This window comes from Panulirus ornatus, chromosome 11, assembly GCF_036320965.1.
Source record: "Panulirus ornatus isolate Po-2019 chromosome 11, ASM3632096v1, whole genome shotgun sequence".
In the NCBI taxonomy this organism is placed as follows: domain Eukaryota; kingdom Metazoa; phylum Arthropoda; class Malacostraca; order Decapoda; family Palinuridae; genus Panulirus; species Panulirus ornatus.
In genome coordinates this window covers 48150621-48167276 of record NC_092234.1, presented here as the reverse complement: position 1 = coordinate 48167276, position 16656 = coordinate 48150621, and the positions used below count along the sequence as shown (strand labels likewise).

Sequence of the window (16656 nt, the reverse complement as noted above, 5' to 3'; positions counted from 1 at the left end):
ATTTTTTATATATTATATATACATAATAATATATTTATATCTATATATATATATTATATTTCATATATATATATATATATTTTTTATATATATTACAGAGGGGGCTAGGGAGGATTTTCCCAAAAAAAGGCCCAGTCTTCTGTTCTTAACGCTACTCTTTAACGCGGGGAAAATGGCGAATAGTTTAAAAGAAATATTTTATTACAATTTTATATATATCATATATATATATATATATATATATATACTATATATATATATATATATATATATCCCAGCTTTGCCAGGTACCTATCTATCGACCAGGCCTCGAGAGCAGAATAAAAAAACTACCCCTGGGTTGGAGTGTGGCCGAATGCCGCTCCAAAACTTCGAAACCCAGGCGGGCCGATGAACACCCGCCTCACTAAGAGGTTCGATCTGGGGATCTCTGGTGCATCAGATGAAGGCTGACCCAATGCACCACTTGAGATTATAACCCGTATATAAACATGTTCTACATCATACACATGGTAAGTTAAAGAGCCACATTAACATGTTGATAATTGTTAACATTATCATGCAACTGAAAAGTAGACCACTGGACGTTAGTAGACCGCTGGGTGTTAGTAGACCAGCTGGACGTTAGTCGACAGCTGGGACGTTAGCAGACCAGCTGACGTTTAGTAGACCAGCTGGACGTTTAACAGACCAGCGGAGTTAGTAGACCAGCTCTGTGTTTTAAGTAGACCAGTCTGGACTGTTAGTAGACCAGCTGGACGTAGCAGACAGTCTGGGTGTTAGTAAACCAGCTGGGTGTTTGTTTAGATAGGACCACATGGGTGTTATTAGTAGCCAGCTGGACGTTAGTAGCCTGCTGGACGGTAGCAGACCAGCCTGGTGATTAGTATACAGCTGGGTGTTGTTAGTAGACCACATGGGTGTTATTTGTAGACCAGCTGGACGTTAATAGACCAGCTGGACGTTAGAAGTCCAGTCTGGGTGTTTGTAGACCAGCTGGGTGTTAGTTGACCCATCTGGGTGTTGTTATGTAGACCAGATGGACGTTAATAGAACCAGCTGGAGTTAGAAGTCCAGGCTGGGTGTTAGTAGACCAGCTGGGTGGGGGTGTTAGTAAACATCAGGGTGTTAGTAGACCAGACTGGATGGTTGAGTTGGTTCACGTCAACCAAAACAATGCGAGGTTCTGTCCCGCATCCCTTAGGTGACTGCTTATAGATAGACCGATAGTAGTTGATGATATAGATAGATAGATGCTAAATATATGATGATAGCATAAATAGATAGATATAGCTGATATAGATAATTGATAGATAGCTGACTTAGTTAGATAGATTAAATAGATAGATAGACTGCATAGATTGATAGGCATAAATACGACCTGTAGCAGTCAATACCCAACGCGTTTGGCAATATAACTGTAGGTCTCTCTCTCTCTCTCTCTCTCTCTCTCTTCTCTCTCTCTCTATCCCCCAGGGAGGGAGCGTCATTACATACCTTCCCTTCCCCCCCACACACTCCACACCCACCCCACACACACACCCCACACGAGCACCTGCCGTCAGGCGGGACTACGCTTACAGTCCCTCTCCGCCCCCCTCCCCACCCTTACCACTCTCAAACCACACACACTCACACACACACTCACACACAACACACACATGTTTGTGGATCGCTGATGGAACCAGGCTGTTTGGGAGTGTCTGCCGAAGCGGCCTGCGTCTCGTGGCGTCGAGGTCGGGCTTGCCATCCCTGGGGAGAGGAGGAGAGAGAGAGAGATGAGAGATCGAGTGAGTGAGGAGAGTCGAGACGAGATGTGAGAGAGAGATATTGAGGGTCATAATAACCCACCTAAACTTCTACCACTGACCACAAGTCCCACGCACCGCCCCGCTAAAATCAGATTCATACTACAGATCCGATTTACCGGCTGTGGTTGGCCCAGCACAATGGGGCAGCTCCCCACCCTTAAAGGTGGGGTAAGGGGGGGGGGGGGGGTATAATGATGGGGGGAAATGGGGGGGGTGGTCAGGGGAGGGGTAGAGATGGGGAGGAGAGTCTGTATGTGGAGGAGGGGCGGGAGGGCGGGGCGGGGCGGGGGGGCACATTGGGGGGGCTGGGTCGGGTTGGCTGGGGAGGCATGGTGTGTACCATGCTGGAGGGACCACTGGGTATTATGGTGGGGGGAGGGTGGGGTGGGTGGGGCTGTGGGCGGGGTGGGGGAGTCTGATTAGAAGGCTGGGTGGCGTGATGCGAATTATCAATTATACTAACTGACATAATCATGAGGGACTTGTACTGGCTCCTAAGAGCTAATAACATGAGCGCTTGATAATCATGAGGATAATAATACGTGATAAAGGATAATGATGAGATGCTATGATAATGATGATATAATTATGATAATGGATAATGTAATAATATGAAATGATAATGATGATAATGATGATGCATAATGATACTGATGATATAATAATAATGATAATGGATAAATTATTAATGATGATAATGTGATGATAATGATAATGATGATGATCATGATGAGGATGATAATGATGCATAATAATAATGATAATACATGGTGATAATAATGATAATAATAATAGTAATAAAAAAAATGATGATACATATAATGCTGATAATATGATGATGCTGCTAATTGATAATAATAATAGTAATAATTGTATGATAATAATAACTGATTTCATAATTGATAATGATGATCAATGTGATAATAATAATGATGAATGTCTTATAATCAATGATGATAATATAACATAAATATGATAATAATAGATGAGATGATGAGTCATAATAATGTATAATACTGATGATAATAATTGATAAGTGATGATAATGATGATAATAATAATCATGAGGAAAATAATATGTTGAAGATAACTAATAATGTGATACATAATAATATGATGATAGATAATGATGATGAGGTAAAATAATGATTAATTAATGACTGATAATATGACGAATATGATTATGATGATACTGAGCTAAATAATAATAATGGAGGATAATTAGTAATATGATGATAATAATATTGATGATAATACATAATGGATGATCAATAATATAATAAGCAGTAATAATTGATGATAATTAATAATGATGATTAATACTTAGTAATAATGATGATACTAATGATGATGATATAATAAGTGATGATAATACATATGATAATAATAATAGTAAGTAAGGATGATAATAATGATATAATATAATAGTAACGAATGATGATAAGAATAATGATGATATAATAATGATAATAATAATAGGTAATAATAATGCTGATTGATAACTAATGATAATGCTGAATAATAATCGTAATAATCGTTGATATAATGATGATAATCATAGTATAATGATGATATAATAATGATGATATAATAATGATAATAATAAGAGTAATAATAATGATGATGATAATAAATGAAACTAAGGATGATAATAATAGTCATAATGATGATAATAACATGATGATGATAATAATAATTAGTAATAATGATGATAATAAAAAATGATGATAATCATAGGTAATAATGATTTAGATAATAATGAATGATAATAATAATGAATAATAATATATAGTAATACTGATGCTTAATAATAATGATTATAATAATCAAGAGATAATAATATAATGTAATAATGATGATAATAATGATGATACTAAGAAGACTGTAATAATAATAGGGAATAATAATAGTAATACTGGGATGCTAATAATGATGAAAAAAATAATAAGGATGCATAATAATAATGATGATAATAATAGTAATAATGATAATAATGATGGATGATAATAATAATGATGCTAATAATAATAATGATGATAATAATAATGATGATATAATAATTGATGATAATAATCATATATGATGATATAATAATAATAGTAAAAAATGATGATAATAATAATGATGATAATAATAATGATGATAAATAATGAGCTGTAATAATAACTAATAGTACTAATGATGATAATAATCAGTAATGATGCTAATAATCATTGATGATAATAATACATGATGATTATAATTAATGATGATAATAATAATAAGTAGTAATAATGATGATAATAATGCATTGAGATAATAAGAAAGATGATAATAATACATACAATGCTGCTAATAATCATGATAATATAATAGGTAAAATGAGATAATAATAATGCTGATACATAATAATAATGATGATAATATATAATAATAGTACAATAATGAGCTGCTAATACTGATGATGATAACTAAAAGTTGTATGATGATAATATAACTAATGATGAAATAATAATAGTAATAATGATGATAATAAAAAATGATGCCATAATAATTCATAGAGTCTCATGATGCTACTAATGAAGATGATAAATAATAAATGATGATGATAATAATAACTACATGATGATAATACAATAATGTTAATAATAATGATGATACTAATAATGAGATAATAATAAATGTGATATAAGTATAATAGCTAATAATGCATGAGATAATGAAGATGATAAACAAAATTACAATTTTCTTAATGATAATAAATAATCGTAATACTGATGACTCATAAATAATGGTGATAATCATGGTGATTATATATTAATCATAATAATAGGGTAATAATGATGATAATACTAATTGATGACTGAATAAAAAAGGATGATAATAATAATAAATGATGAACATAAATAATAATGAATATATATAATATAATAATAATGATGATGATCGTAATAATGGATTGATTCTATAATAATGATGATGATAATAATAATGGTGATAATAATTGTCTGGAATGATGATAATAATAATGATAATCAATAATAGTAATACTGATGACGAATAATAATGATAATACTAATAATTGATAATGATAATAAATAATAAAAAATAATAATAGTAAAAAATGATGCTAATAATTAATGATGACAAATACTAATAATGAAAGCTCATAAAGATGAGATAAATAATGCTGCATAATAATATGTAGATATAATAATACATGAATTATAATAATAATTGATGCTAATAGAATGATGATAATATATAATACAAATCGTAATACTGACTGATCATAATCAATGATGATATATATGATGATACATAATAAAATGCTCAGACTAATAATCATAATAAGTGATGATAACTACATGATGCTGATACATACTAATCCTATGATGCTCATAAACACACTCATGATGCATACATACATCACTGAAGATCATAATCAATAATGATCATAATACACATAACAATCCTACTCGTCATAATGATGCTAATACTCAAGCTCGCTCCTCCTCCTCCACACTGAAGATGACATAATCCTGATGATCCTCATACACACACATGATTCTCCCCTCATCATGATGCTCCTCTCCACTGACTTGATCTCAACGTCCTGATCTAACTCCTGCACTTCAACTACACACCTCATGCAATCTCAACCACCATCATCACCACCTACACACCATCACTCCACCACCTTCATCACCACCACTTCCACCATCATCAAAACCCCACCATCTATCACCACCACTACCACCATCCTCTCCACCATCACAATTTTCACCACCACCACCTTCACCATCTTCTCACCCACCATCATCACCACCCCCCCATCATCACCACCACTACCACCATCATCACCACCACCACCATCATCACCACCACCATCTTCATCCACACCAATCATCCACCATACCACCACCATCACCACCACCACCAATCATCACCACCACACCACCACCATCATCCACCACCACCACCACACCACTACACCATCATCACCACCACCATCATCACCACCACCATCATCACCACCATCATCATCACCACCATCATCATCACCACCACCACCATCATCACCACCACCAATCCATCAACACCACTATCATCATCACCACCACACACTACCACCAATCATCAACCACCATCATCATCACCACCACCATCATCCCACCACCACCATCATCACCCACCACCACCACCACCACCAACTACCACCATCATCACCACCACCATCCATCATCACCACCAACCATCATCATCCCACACCATCATCACCACGACCACCACCACCATCATCACCACCACCATCATCACACCACCATCATCACCATTACCACCATCATCACCACCACCACCAACACCATCATCATCACCACCACCTCACACCACCACCAACACCATCACATCACACCACCAACCACAACACCCCCCACCACCATCACACCACAACCAACCATCATCACCACCACCATCATCACCACCACCACCATCAATCACCACAACCACTATCATCACCACCACCATCATCACCACTACCACCATCATCACCACCATCATCATCACCACCCACCATCATCATCACCACCACCACCTACCACCTCTCACCACCACCAACTCATCACCACCACCATCACCACCCCACTACCACCATCATCACCACCACCATCAATCACCACCACCACCATCATCACCACCACCATCATCACCACCACCACCACCATTATCACCACCATCATCACCACCACCATCATCATCACCACCACCATCATCACCACCACCATCATCACCACCACCATCATCACCACCACCACCACTACCACCATCATCACCACCATCATCACCACCACCATCCATCATCACCACCCACCATCACACCACCACCATCATCACCACCACCATCATCAACACACCACCACCACCACCACCACCCTCATCACCACCCCATCATCACCACACCACCCCACCATCATCACCACCACCACCATCATCACCACCACCTCATCACCAACCACCAACACCTCACACCACCAATCATCACCACCACCACATCATCACCCCACCATCATCACACCACCATCATCACCCCACCACCACCCATCATCCCATCATCACCACCACACAACCACCATCATCACCACCATCCATCATCACACCACCCACCATCATCACCACCATCATCATCCCACCACCATCTCACCACCACTACCACCACACTACCACCATCATCACCACCCCATCAACACCACCACTACCACCATTATCACCCCACCATCATCATACACACCCATACCACACCATCACACCACCATCATCACCCCCACCATCATCACCACCACATCTCACCACCAATCATCACCACCACCCCTCATCACCACCACCATCATCATCACCACACACCACCATCATCAACCACCACTACACCATCATCACCCCTCACATCACCACCACCACCATCATCACCACCACCACTACCACCATCATCACCACCACCATCATCACCACCACCATCATCATCACCACCACCACTACCACCATCATCACCACCATCATCATCACCACCACCATCATCACCACCACCACCATCATCATCACCATCACCATCATCATCACCATCATCATCACCACCACCACCATCATCACCACCATCGTCATCATCACCAACACCACCATCATCACCACCATCATCATCATCATCACCACTATCGTCATCATCACCAACACCACCATCATCACCAACACCACCATCATCACCACCACCACCATCATCACCACCACCACCATCATCACCACCACCATCATCACCACCACACCATCATCACCACCACCACCATCATCACCACCACCATCATCATCACCACCACCATCATCACCACCACCACTACCACCATCATCACCACCATCATCATCACCACCACCACCATCATCACCACCATCGTCATCATCACCAACACCACCATCATCACCACCATCATCATCATCATCACCACCATCGTCATCATCACCAACACCACCATCATCACCACCACCACCATCATCACCACCACCACCATCATCACCACCACCATCATCACCACCACCACCACCACCACCACCATCACCACCCACCATCACCATCACCATCACCACCACCAGCTGACACTCCAACATCATATATACTCCGCCTGCCTCTTCAGGTCTTCCTCCGCCTCTCGTCTCCTTCGTCAGCATATAACCAGTCAGGTTGTCCCAGTCATCCCACTATTGGGACGTACTGTCCCTATCATCCCACTAGGGGAATGTACAGTAGTCCCAATCATCCCACTAGTGGGATGTACAGTAGTCCCAATCATCCTGCTAGTGGGATGTACAGTAGTCCCAATCATCCCACTAGTGGGATGTGCAGTAGTCCCAATCATCCCACTAGGGGGACGTACAGTAGTCCCAATCATCCCACTAGGGGGACGTACAGTAGTCCCAATCATCCCACTAGTGGGACGTACAGTAGTCCCAATCATCCCACAAGTGCCATACACAGCACATCTCCGTTACGAGTCGTAGTGTCATATCATCCTCTGTTCATCATACTAGATTAAGTATGATAACCTCATCAACACAAGACACAGACAACCTACAGAAAGGTGTAAACACAAGACTTGCGATGGGCCACCCTGAGCAACATACTTTTCATTAGCATTAGGAAAAAAAAAAGTTCCAGCTCCTCCAGAGAGAGAGAGAGAGAGAGAGAGAGAGAGAGAGAGAGAGAGAGAGAGAGAGAGAGAGAAGGTGTAAACACAGACTTGCGATGGGCCACCCTGAACAACATACTTTTCATTGGAAATAGAAAAACAAAGTTCCAGCTCCTCCAGATAGAGGGGAGAGAGAGAGAGAGAGAGAGAGAGAGAGAGAGAGAGAGAGAGAGAGAGAGAGAGAGAGAGAGAATAATGTCTGACGACCTTCCCTTAAACTTGAACGAACACAAGACAACGGCTGCCTCTTTTTAAAAAGAGATGGCAGGGTGGATCCTGCGGACCTTCAAGACGACAGTGGAGAAATCACTGACAACGTTCTTCAAGCCACTATAATATCCTCATGAAGAGGATATCCCTAGGTGCTAACACTACCTCTCAGGGCAGGCGAAAGCGCAGGGTTATAAAAGTAGAGCATATATCTCTCACTTCCCCTCCTGACGAAGCAAGAGATTTGGACTCATAGGAACGACTGAAATCAGCATGACCTCACTCTCTGGGGCACAGACGGGAGAGGTGTTTCGCGACTCACACTTGGGAAATCCAGGGAAGGCACGTTCCCTATTGAACACTCAATAACCCAAAATTCCTATTTGGCACGACAGACACGGGGAGGGGGGACTATAAAGATATTACTAGTGAAATCAGAAGGCGCGATAAACACCGACATGGCCTCCAATCCATGAGACAGAGCGAGGAAATTCAAGGCTCTGGGCGTGTAACAAGAAAGAGGTGTACCAGGCTAATGAGGTTGTGGTGTGTGCCGTGCGAGCCAAGGCTTTCAATGAACAGCTTGGCCGACCAACGACCCAACTCAGCAGCTCAGACTCAAACCCCGAATCGGGAGACGAATTTCCGATATTTGTTCATACGAAAATAATTTGTATTATATATATATATATATATATATATATATATATATATATATATATATATATATATATATATATATATATATATATATATATATTCGTCATTTCCCGCGTTAGCGAGGTAGCGTTAAGAACAGAGGACCGAGCCTTTGAGGGAATATCCTCACTTGGCCCCCTTCTCTGCTCCTTCTTTTGGAAAAGTAAAAACGGGAGGTAAGGATTTCCAGCCCCCAGCTCCTTCCCCTTTCAGTCACCTCTTACGTGGAAATACGTGGGAAGTATTCTTTCTCCCCTATCCCAAAGGATAACATATATATATATATATATATATATATATATATATATATATATAGAAAGGGAAAGATTGTTTGGCTTCGGGTGTTCTGAGACGATCGGTGCTGGAAGGTGAAAGTGAGACAGAAATACTTACATTTATCGATAACTAAGTCTTACGTTGTGAGAGAATTGTGTCAGAAAATCACATTTGGTATAGTTGTGGTGTGTGTGTGGGGGGGAAAAAGAGAAATAAACCAGGCCAAGAGCTCGTTATGTTTTGGCCGATGTAGCTGAAGTGGAAATGTTACAAAGTGCTTGTTTGTTGTCACGTCCCTCAACTCCTCTACGTATAAATAGGAAGGACTTTAGGAGTCTTCTGCTGAGTAAAGGTTGAAGTAGCCAGCCATGGACCAGTTTGTGATTAGAAGTAAGAGGAAGAGGCCAGCAGACGGTGGCACCTCACACATGCCGTCTGAGGCAGGTAAACTACCTCTTGACCCGGTCGGGGTGAGCATCGTGCCTAACAATCCAGCAGAGATGAACATGTCAGGTTCCTCCTATCTCTACAAGGGTCTGGACTTGACCTTCCCTACTGTCAAAGCTTCCAGTTTGAGGTGGAGGAAGATCTGTCGTGATAATCTGGACCTGGACTACACGCTGTTGTTACCACGGGAGGTGGCTGATGACCTGGTGCGGGTGTTTGAGGAAGAGGTGGACTACTTCACGGGAGACTTGGCCAAAATTCAGATCTTCGGGCGATGGCACGACATTCCCAGGAAGCAGGCTTGAGAAGACTGTGAGCCCTCCGGGAGGCGAAATACACGGGCGACGTGGTAGACGGCATCGGTTGCTCGCGACATACGGACGACAGGGCTACGCCATGTGCAGAGTGGGTGGTGCTGGACGCGTCCGCTGGAGTTACCATGAGAGACATCGATAAGACGTCTGAAGGCAAGACCGATTTCAACGATGAAGGCCTGCACTGTGGCTGAGAGATTGACTTGAGGAGGCAGAAGTGATATTGTGACAGTGATTGTGTCAGCGTCGCGTCGCCTCGCCGCAGTGTATCGAGACAGACTTCCCCAGAACTTTTAAAGGGGAAGTAAATGTTTATAGTTGTGTTACTGGAGTGATAGTTTTCATGCATGGTGTTTTTGACAAGAAAATAGTGAAGTTGGAGAAAAATGTAGCTTAGACATTGAAGCTTATTGATACAGTGGTGAAATTGATGAGAACTGCTATTTACGTTTGTGTGAATAAATTGTACATTTCCTTTTCCATAGCCAGAGGTTGAACCATTATGTGACATTCATTTTTTTTTCATTCATTTCAAGCTAAAAGTTTGTTTCTAAATTGTTTCTTACATTTTTCATATGTATATATATGTATGTGTGTGTGTGTGTGGGTATGTGCGTATGTGTGTGTATGTGTGTGTGTGTGTATATGTATATATATATGTATATTATCCCTGGGGATAGGGGTGAAAGAATACTTCCCACGTATTCCTCGCGTGTCGTAGAAAGCGACTAGAGGGGACGGGAGCGGGGGGCCGGAAATCCTCCCCTCCTTGTATTAACTTTCTAAAAATGGGAAACAGAAGAAGGAGTCACGCGGGGAGTGATCATCCTCCTCGAAGGCTCAGAGTGGGGTGCCTAAATGTGTGTGGATGTAACCAAGATGTGAAAAAAGGAGAGATAGGTAGTATGTTTGAGGAAAGGAACCTGGATGTTTTGGCTCTGAGTGAAACGAAGCTCAAGGGTAAAGGGGAAGAGTGGTTTGGAAATGTCTGGGGAGTGAAGTCAGGGGTTAGTGAGAGGACAAGAGCAAGGGAAGGAGTAGCAATACTCCTTAAACAGGAGTTGTGGGAGTATGTGATAGAATGTAAGAAAGTAAATTCTCGATTAATATGGGTAAAATTGAAAGTTGATGGAGAGAGGTGGGTGATTATTGGTGCATATGCACCTGGGCATGAGAAGAAAGATCATGAGAGGCAAGTGTTTTGGGAGCAGCTGAATGAGTGTGTTAGCGGTTTTGATGCACGAGACCGGGTTATAGTGATGGGTGATTTGAATGCAAAGGTGAGTAATGTGGCAGTTGAGGGAATAATTGGTATGCATGGGGTGTTCAGTGTTGTAAATGGAAATGGTGAAGAGCTTGTAGATTTATGTGCTGAAAAAGGACTGATGATTGGGAATACCTGGTTTAAAAAGCGAGATATACATAAGTATACTTATGTAAGTAGGAGAGATGGCCAGAGAGCGTTATTGGATTACGTGTTAATTGACAGGCGTGCGAAAGAGAGACTTTTGGATGTTAATGTGCTGAGAGGTGCAACTGGAGGGTTGTCTGATCATTATCTTGTGGAGGCTAAGGTGAAGATTAGTATGGGTTTTCAGAAAAGAGGAGTGAATGTTGGGGTGAAGAAGGTGGTGAGAATAAGTGAGCTTGGGAAGGAGACCTGTGTGGGGAAGTACCAGGAGAGACTGTGTACAGAATGGAAAAAGGTGAGAACAATGGAAGTAAGGGGAGTGGGGGAGGAATGGGATGTATTTAGGGAATCAGTGATGGATTGCGCAAAAGATGCTTGTGGCATGAGAAGAGTGGGAGGTGGGCTGTTTAGAAAGGGTAGTGAGTGGTGGGATGAAGAAGTAAGAGTATTAGTGAAAGAGAAGAGAGAGGCATTTGGACGATTTTTGCAGGGAAAAAATGCAATTGAGTGGGAGAAGTATAAAAGAAAGAGACAGGAGGTCAAGAGAAAGGTGCAAGAGGTGAAAAAAAGGGCAAATGAGAGTTGGGGTGAGAGACTATCAGTAAATTTTAGGGAGAATAAAAAGATGTTCTGGAAGGAGGTAAATAGGGTGCGTAAGACAAGGGAGCAAATGGGAACTTCAGTGAAGGGCGTAAATGGGGAGGTGATAACAAGTAGTGGTGATGTGAGAAGGAGATGGAATGAGTATTTTGAAGGTTTGTTGAATGTGTCTGATGACAGAGTGGCAGATATAGGGTGTTTTGGTCGAGGTGGTGTGCAAAGTGAGAGGGTTAGGGAAAATGATTTGGTAAACAGAGAAGAGGTAGTAAAAGCTTTGCGGAAGATGAAAGCCGGCAAGGCAGCAGGTTTGGATGGTATTGCAGTGGAATTTATTAAAAAAGGGGGGTGACTGTATTGTTGACTGGTTGGTAAGGTTATTTAATGTATGTATGACTCATGGTGAGGTGCCTGAGGATTGGCGGAATGCGTGCATAGTGCCATTGTACAAAGGCAAAGGGGATAAGAGTGAGTGCTCAAATTACAGAGGTATAAGTTTGTTGAGTATTCCTGGTAAATTATATGGGAGGGTATTGATTGAGAGGGTGAAGGCATGTACAGAGCATCAGATTGGGGAAGAGCAGTGCGGTTTCAGAAGTGGTAGAGGATGTGTGGATCAGGTGTTTGCTTTGAAGAATGTATGTGAGAAATACTTAGAAAAGCAAATGGATTTGTATGTAGCATTTATGGATCTGGAGAAGGCATATGATAGAGTTGATAGAGATGCTCTGTGGAAGGTATTAAGAATATATGGTGTGGGAGGCAAGTTGTTAGAAGCAGTGAAAAGTTTTTATCGAGGATGTAAGGCATGTGTACGTGTAGGAAGAGAGGAAAGTGATTGGTTCTCAGTGAATGTAGGTTTGCGGCAGGGGTGTGTGATGTCTCCATGGTTGTTTAATTTGTTTATGGATGGGGTTGTTAGGGAGGTGAATGCAAGAGTCCTGGAAAGAGGGGCAAGTATGAAGTCTGTTGGGGATGAGAGAGCCTGGGAAGTGAGTCAGTTGTTGTTCGCTGATGATACAGCGCTGGTGGCTGATTCATGTGAGAAACTGCAGAAGCTGGTGACTGAGTTTGGTAAAGTGTGTGGAAGAAGAAAGTTAAGAGTAAATGTGAATAAGAGCAAGGTTATTAGGTACAGTAGGGTTGAGGGTCAAGTCAATTGGGAGGTAAGTTTGAATGGAGAAAAACTGGAGGAAGTGAAGTGTTTTAGATATCTGGGAGTGGATCTGTCAGCGGATGGAACCATGGAAGCGGAAGTGGATCATAGGGTGGGGGAGGGGGCGAAAATTTTGGGAGCCTTGAAAAATGTGTGGAAGTCGAGAACATTATCTCGGAAAGCAAAAATGGGTATGTTTGAAGGAATAGTGGTTCCAACAATGTTGTATGGTTGCGAGGCGTGGGCTATGGATAGAGTTGTGCGCAGGAGGATGGATGTGCTGGAAATGAGATGTTTGAGGACAATGTGTGGTGTGAGGTGGTTTGATCGAGTAAGTAACGTAAGGGTAAGAGAGATGTGTGGAAATAAAAAGAGCGTGGTTGAGAGAGCAGAAGAGGGTGTTTTGAAATGGTTTGGGCACATGGAGAGAATGAGTGAGGAAAGATTGACCAAGAGGATATATGTGTCGGAGGTGGAGGGAACGAGGAGAAGAGGGAGACCAAATTGGAGGTGGAAAGATGGAGTGAAAAAGATTTTGTGTGATCGGGGCCTGAACATGCAGGAGGGTGTAAGGAGGGCAAGGAATAGAGTGAATTGGAGCGATGTGGTATACAGGGGTTGACGTGCTGTCAGTGGAGTGAATCAAGGCATGTGAGGCGTCTGGGGTGGACCATGGAAAGCTGTGTAGGTATGTATACACGTGTGTGGACATGTGTATGTACATGTGTATGGGGGGGGGGGGGTTGGGCCATTTCTTTCGTCTGTTTCCTTGCGCTACCTCGCAGACGCGGGAGACAGCGACAAAGTATAAAAAAAAAAAAAAAAAAAAAAAAAAAAAAAAATATATATATATATATATATATATATATATATATATATATATATTTCTGCTGTAATCATGGCTTTCACTCTTTCGTTATGACTATATGAGGTGGAAGATACAGCCCGTCAATGGATCTTTATTTTTACGCAGCGTCCACAACACTAATGCTATATATCGTCCACATCACTAGTGCTATATATCGTCCAAAACACTAGTCCTACATATCGTCCACAACACTAGTTCTATATCTCGTCCACAACACTAGTTCTGTATATCGTCCACAACACTAGTGCTATATATCGTCCACAACACTAGTGCTATATATCGTCCACAACACTAATGCTATACATCGTCCACATCACTAGTGCTTTATATCGTCCAAAACACTAGTCCTACATATCGTCCACAACACTAGTTCTATATCTCGTCCACAACACTAGTTCTGTATATCGTCCACAACACTAGTTCTATATATCGTCCACAGCACAAGTGCTATATATAGTCCACAACACTAGTTCTATATCTCGTCCACAACACTAGTGCTATATATCGTCCACAACACTAGTTCTATATATCGTCTACAATACGTGCTATATATCGTCCACAACACTAGTGCTATATATCGTCCACAGCACTAGTGGTATATATCGTCCACAACACTAGTTCTATATATCGTCCACAACACTAGTTCTATATCTCGTCCACAACACTAGTGCTATATATCGTCCACAACACTAGTTCTATATATCGTCCACAACACTAGTTCTATATATCATCCACAACCCTAGTACTATATATCGTCCACAATACTAGTTCTATATATCGTCCACAACACTAGTGCTATATATCGTCCACAATACTAGTTCTATATATCGTCCACAACACTAGTTCTATATATCGTCCACAACACTAGTTCTATATATCGTCCACAACACTAGTTCTATATCTCGTCCACAACACTAGTTCTATATATCGTCCACAACACTAGTTCTATAAAGCGTCCACAACACTAGTGCTATATATCGTCCACAACACTAGTTCTATATATCGTCCACAACACTACTTCTATATATCGTCCACAACACTAGTTCTATAAAGCGTCCACAACACTAGTGCTATATATCGTCCACAACACTAGTTCTATATATCGTCCACAACATTAGTGCTATATATCGTCCACAACACTAGTTTTATATATCGTCCACAACACTAGTTCTATATATCGTCCACAGCACTAGTTCTATATATCATCCACAACACTAGTTTTATATATCGTCCACAACACTAGTTCTATATATCGTCCAGAACACAAGTGCTATACATCATCCACAACACTAGTTCTATATATCGTCCACAACACTAGTTCTATATATCGTCCACGGACACCTTTATAGAGTCGATGGTTCTCTACATGTGGACCATCAGCGGGGATATCTGGTTCTGCGTTAAATCATTTATCTGTCGTAGATTATCTTCCCCGCATAATATATGAACGAATCAATTCATTCACTCAAGAATATATGAAAATATAACGAACATCTTAAAAAAAAAGTAATCTACGATGAAATAAAAACGAAAGAACAAGTCGTCCAGATTCACTCATCTGTCTTCGATATAAACTGTTTACTTTAAAGTGAATAAACATAAATTTTGTTTAATACAAAGTAATTCACTCAGCAACAAACCACTGGGTCCTTTCGAGGCTGTTTGCGATAGTGGAAGATATCATAAAACTCACAGATGAGTGTAGTAAAAGTAAGAATGCATTTAGTATAGTAAAAGTAAGAAAGCATATAGTAAAAGTAAGAAAGCATATAGTAAAAGTAAGAAAGCATATAGTAAAAGTAAGAAAGCATATAGTAAAAGCAAGCTTATAGTAAAAGTAAGAAAACATAGTAAAAGTTTGAAAGCATATAGTAAAAGTTTGAAGACATACAGATAATGCAAAGAGAATAACCTACAAATTGTCATTTTGACTATGTAGGCGCAAAAAAAAAAAAAAAAATGAAAGCCTTGAATTTGAAGCGAAGTATATAACAAGTCTATTCTTTAAACGTGTTTATAGTACTGCTTCTTCCACCTACTCTACTCGGCAGATCATCCCATATGTTAACAATCCAGTTGAAGATAAAGTACTTCGCCTCGTTCGAAGCAAATCGTCTGCGCGCCATTCATGCGTACGGCGTACCGTCGTGGTCAAGA

At 40.8% G+C, this 16656-nt stretch overlaps 1 protein-coding gene across 2 annotated transcripts in view; it reads right to left on the bottom strand.

Moving 5' to 3' along the window:
- LOC139751483 (protein Wnt-2b-like) overlaps positions 1 to 16656 on the bottom strand; it is a 197524-nt gene that overhangs the window by 102329 nt on the left and 78539 nt on the right. The gene's annotated exons all lie outside the window — the stretch shown is intronic.